The sequence below is a fragment of the Gavialis gangeticus genome, unplaced genomic scaffold, assembly GCF_001723915.1.
Source record: "Gavialis gangeticus isolate Ggan-Ray unplaced genomic scaffold, GavGan_comp1, whole genome shotgun sequence".
In the NCBI taxonomy this organism is placed as follows: domain Eukaryota; kingdom Metazoa; phylum Chordata; order Crocodylia; family Gavialidae; genus Gavialis; species Gavialis gangeticus.
In genome coordinates, this window is record NW_017729030.1 from 54769694 (window position 1) to 54775358 (window position 5665).

General features: G+C 41.9%; 1 long non-coding RNA gene across 1 annotated transcript in view; it reads right to left on the bottom strand.

The window, feature by feature from the left end:
• The window catches only part of LOC109301242, an 80477-nt gene that overhangs the window by 61238 nt on the left and 13574 nt on the right, over nt 1-5665 (bottom strand). The window contains exons 2-3 of the long non-coding RNA XR_002098483.1: nt 1380-1501; nt 568-642 (exon numbers count right to left, since the gene is read on the bottom strand). This is a non-coding gene — a long non-coding RNA (uncharacterized LOC109301242). The remainder of the gene's footprint in view (nt 1-567; nt 643-1379; nt 1502-5665) is intronic.

Consider the following 5665-nt stretch of genomic DNA (forward strand, 5'->3'; position numbering starts at 1 on the left):
GGATAGAATGGCTTGGCAGGCCGCATCTGGCCTGTAGGCCGCATTTTGCCCACCCCTGCATCACAGGGATGTGCAGGCAGGATTGCAGCTCTGCCCTGAGCCCTGGACCTCTGCTGTCGCCACCCTGAAATCCTCCCCCATGATCCTGACCCTTCCCACCCACCTCGCTCCCAGACACAGCTCTCTACCCACCTGCAGCCCCATCCTTTCCACCTGGGCGCACACCCTGCTTGTGTAGGCCCCACCCCTGGCGGTGGATGTGGGTCAGATGGGTCAGGATGCCTCGGCAGTGAGGCCAGGTCCAGCAGTTGCAGCAGCCAGAAGGAGCTGCCACCGCTGGGGCTCCTGGGAAGTGAGTCCAGCTGCCATGCCACCACAGCCGTGCTGCATGATCAGGGGCAGCAGGACTAATCACATGCACCACAGCCTGGGCTGCCCCCCACGCCTGGGCCAGGAAGAACTGAGGAGCCTGCTGCAGGCTAGACAAACTCCCTTGGCAGGCAGGATCTGGCCTGTGGGCCATATTTTGCCCACCCCGTCCTAAGAGAATAAGGTGCCTTGTATTACTAGTGATCTAGTGATTTTTTGGGAGGAAATTGCAAGACAGTTTCTTTTTAGGTATCAGTCTAGTTCCCCTCCTACCTCAGAGAAACCCAGAAACAAAAATATCCATCTTAAAATTGTGGAATAAGCTTACTGTGTATGAAATGGCACCCTGAAACTGGACAGCAACTATTACTGTTAAAAAGGTTAACAGTTGGGGTTTTCAAGGTACATTCAGGGAATTATGCAGACAATTTCTTTCATCCCCTCTGAGAATCCCAGCCTGAAAGACCAGTCTTTACCATTTGGCTTAATGCTCCTGTAATTCTGCTAAAAACAAACAAAACCTAGAAGTACCCATTAACTGTAGGTATTTTGAAGGATACTTGCTTCAATCAACCTGCTTAGCAGCCTTTGCATATCTGGAAAACCACTGGAACTTTAATGTTCCACAAAAGTAGGGTATATTATTGCTTTATCTTCAGTTCACTTAGGGTTTTTTCAATGTATTTTTGTTACAGGAGGAAAGAAGAAAGCTAAACAAAAAACCCCATAAGAGTGTGCTTATGCCTATATAGAGTCTAAGTTAGACGCACCAGAATGTAATTGCATTTAACTTAGGCCACCAAAATCCACTCATCCCTAGGGGCTTAGAGATAGAGCATGTTTACACCAGGATGAAAAAGAGGTGGACACAAATGAACAGCCATCCATCAATGCAACTAGCTTGAATCTTGTGTAAAATGTCCCTGGAGTATATGGAACCTCTATCCTTGTAAGTTTTTTAGGTTAAATAAACAGTTGGATGAGATGGTTTAGTTGAGAAGGATCCTGACCTGAGCAGAGGCTTGGACTAGATGAACTCCTGACGTCCTTTCCAGCTCTGCTTTTCTATGATTCTAATCTAATTTCCTTTGACCAAAGCCCCTAGTTTTCATTTGATTTTTATAAAGTCGTCCTGTGAACACAGGAAAGTAGAATTCTATTCAGTATGTCATGAATTAAAATATTGCTGTTCACAGTTTTACAGAAATTTGCCATTAAACAACTAGGCACTAAGTAAATGAGTGCTAACATTTCCCTTTTTAAGCTGAGGTTTTTACCATTCACTGTTAAAAGGCTAAATTAGTTTCCTGGCAGATGTTTGAATATCAAATCATTGTTATCTTCAAAACTCAATAAATATTATAGAGAGATGATAGATTACAAATAAAGGTACCACTGAAACAGTTGTCTTCATATACACTGTGCGAGTACATTGTATTAATACTTTATATTGATAGTGAAGTTTTCTTCCCCAAATATTTCACATGATATGGACCAAGTTCTCTGTTGCCTTACACAGTGGCTACTGATTTATGCTAGTGCAAAGCGAGTATATATTGCTGACATTCTGATTTAGTAGCATTTTGTACCCCCTGGTGCAAATGCCTGAGCAAGTTTTAATGGGCTACTACGGTTCAGGCCTATGTTATTTAAGTACAGAACCATCTTTCCCTTCTGTATCAGAATGTATTTATTGAGAGGTAGGATAGTTTCCATTCATGTGTTTTCTGAAGCTTTTTAATATTGTTTTTCCTGTTTAAAACAATAATGTGCATAATTTACTCTCAAACTGCATAAAGTCCTTCTTAATGCTATCTATATATTTCAAGAGGTGAATTCATACAATAGTGAAAACATTGCTTGAGCAGCCAGTATTCTACTTAGATGCTTACAAAGCCTACTACTGAAGCTGACTTAAAAAGTGGATAAATGGCTCAGGTGTTTAGAGTTGCATCTCTCCCTAGAGTAGTCATCAGCATACTCCATCCTAATTTAGATGGGTAGCATGCAAACAATGTCCATCTTGCTCTGTAACATCAAGTTTTATGATTTGATAGAAGACAAAGGCATAGGAACACAGAAAAACTGAAACAGCTGACTGCAGTATTTCTGTTGGCACTTGGAGATGAGAGTCAAGACCCTTGCATTTTTACTATGCATAATGCATTTCCCCCTGCCCAGAACCAAAGCTCACTGCTAGGTCTCCATCCCAGTGTATTTGGTCTTTTCTCTCTGACTTTTCAGGCACAAACTGAGTATCAGTGGGCACATCTACACAAGATGATTTATGAGCAGTAGGCTAATAACACTGCCCAACAGTGTGCCGAGCAAAAACTGCGCTAATACACTGCTGTGCAGTAGTATTATGCTACTGCTCAGTAAACGTCACAAAAAAACTGTGCGTCAGTGCTAGTGTGCAGTAACTCTAGTCACTGCACATTTACTTAGTACTTCATTAAGCAAGTCCTAAACTAAATGTGCTGTAATTACTGTGCATTAATGAGCATGTAAACATGCCACCTCATGCCTTCTTACTTTGATTATCTCTATTGTAACTTTAAATGCTATACTGGGGGCTTGTTTTGCTGAAGCTCCTCTTGATGCCAAGCAAGAAGGAAGAAGAAACCTCTCCAGAACTGAAGTGCTATTTGAGAATTTAATGCTGCCTCAGCTATTATGGAGGCAGACTAGATAAACAAAAAGGTATCCTCTTAATTTTAAATTGCAACAAGGGAGATTTAGGTTGGATACCAGGAAAAGTTTAATAGTTGTAAGGATAGCTAACAGCTGGAATAATTTACCTTAGGAGATTGTGGAATCTCCACTGCTGGAGGCTTTTAAGATCAGATTAACTGAATGTGGATGGGGTATAGCTGATTCTACTTTTGGAGAAGGAAGATGGACCAGATCAGGGGTGTCAAACTTATCAGACCCTACAGTAGTAGCACAGAACTGGATCACAGGCCAGATGAATAGCACAGGGCCAGTCCATAGGCTGGATCCAGGCTGTAAGCAAGCCCCATGAGCCATATGCAGCATGCAGGGCTGGTCTAGTGTGGGCACCATGTGTCACATGCACCATACATTGGATCTGGCCCTGCATGCCGCATGCAGCATACATCAGATCCAGTCCCATATGCTGTGTGCAGTGCATGGAGCTGGTTCAGTATGTACCAAATATGGCATGCAAGTCCAGGCTGAGACCCATGGGTAGCACTATGGGCCGCTGCTAGGATTCTGTGGGTCAGTTGTGGCCCAGGGGCTGTCTTCGACACCCCTATACTAGATAACTTCTTGAGGTTCCTTCCAGTCCTTCTTTCTATGATTGTGGACTTATAATCTATGAATCTATGGCTAATATGACATGACCTGATACATTATATGATACAGCTATTGCCATATCATAAAATATAAAAATATTAACTTTTCAGATTAAAGTTTTGTTTCAAAACAAATTTTCAGTTCACTGTTATTTTTCAGTAAGACTACATTTTCTGATGGAAAACATCCATCAACAATTTTACAGACCAGACATAGCGCAAAGCTCTACCTGCTCTATCAGAATGTGAAGTATCTACCATCTACCATAACACTGTTAGCTTGCTCAAAGAGTACTTGGTGGAATTTTCTGGTCCCTACGTGGATTTTACCACGCCGGTAGGCAGCCTGACACATTGGGCAACATTTCTATTCTGTGTAATTGGGTGATGGTGGGGGACCCCCAGATCAATTTCCCTGCCTCAGAGTTTTCTCATTTAGAACGAGAGTGGCTGGATGGTGTATACTTTTCTACAACATTCTCAGAAGCTCTGAAGAAGTGGTACAGAAGAACCCTTAGGGCACATCTATACATCGCTCTATGGTGATGCAGCAATGCACTACAGCACCATACAGCGTGCTATGATGATGTAGTAATCATGTGGATCTACACGTGATTGGCAGCTATGTTGCTGTAGCAGCACGTTCCCCCATTTTAGCACACTGCTACAGTGACATAGCAGCAATATCTAACTCTGTGCCACGCACTGAGCAGTATGGGTGGTTACTGTGCTTTCGTACTTCCAAAAGGCAGTACTAAAGCAACGCACTGTATGGCCATGTGTAGACACGCCCTTAGATGTCTAAAATGGGACTACGGGGACTGAGATTACAGAAACCATCCTTTTGATTAAAGGTTAGTGTCATTTAAAGCAACAAGGATTAGCTAGACACCCCTTTCTAAGGAAGGAAAAGAAGAAAATAAAGGTGTAAAAAAGAACACCAACACAAATGATCTTCTATCAGTAATATTAATGCAATTGTAACTGTTTGTTTAGTGCTGCCTTTGTACTATTATCCAATATTATTTTGCCTTCATTTTATGATGACTACATATCTAAAGAGCTTCTATATTTTTCTGTGCTTCTCTACCTATCTCAAACAGTCTCCCTGAGGCAGAACTAACAGCCTCTTTTCAAGAACTCTTTTTTTGCACAACCCTCCTTCTATGCAACAGAGATAATCAGAAGTATGGAGTCATTGTCAGGACTCAGGAGTGACTAAAAAGGCTAGGACTCTTCAGTCTGGACAAGAGAAGGTTGAGGGGGACTATGACAGAAGTCTATAAAATCATGAAGGGCATCAATAAACTAGATGAGGAACTGTAATTCACTAAATCATATACAAGAACTAAGGAGGCTCCCATTGAAATAACCAGGAGCCAGGTTTAAAACAAAGTAGTAGTACTTTTTTTAATATAGCATATAGTCAGCTTTTGGAAATTGTTGTCATAGGAGGTTGAAGCAGCAGATAGCATAACCAAGTTCAAAAAGGAATTTTATTAGACGGAGTTAAGAAGGACAGGTCCACTGGGAACTATTGTACAGAACTGAACCAAGGACATGTCAGGTATATGTCCTCTGACATCCCTAAACCAATGATGGTTAATACAAGGCAGAGTATGACAGGGGTGGATTACTCTGGGGCTGCGCTGTTCATATACTCTGTCTCCAAAGCATCTTCTCCTTGCCACTGTCAAAGATGGGAATTTGGAATAGATGGACCATTGATCTGACTTATGTTCTTACATAACTTACCTACACAAGGACTCATATTTTGGTTGCAAATGCTGTGTTTCTGCGAGAGAAATCCAGCTCTCAGTCACCCAGTGCTTTAGCGCTATTCTTCATTCATCTCATGTCTGTCTGTTGCACCTTTTATACATGGAAAAATGGCAATAGTTTCAGTTATATTATTAGTTAAACTGGTGAAGTGTGTGTGTGTGTGTGTGTGTGTGTGTGTGTGTGTGTGTAAGCAC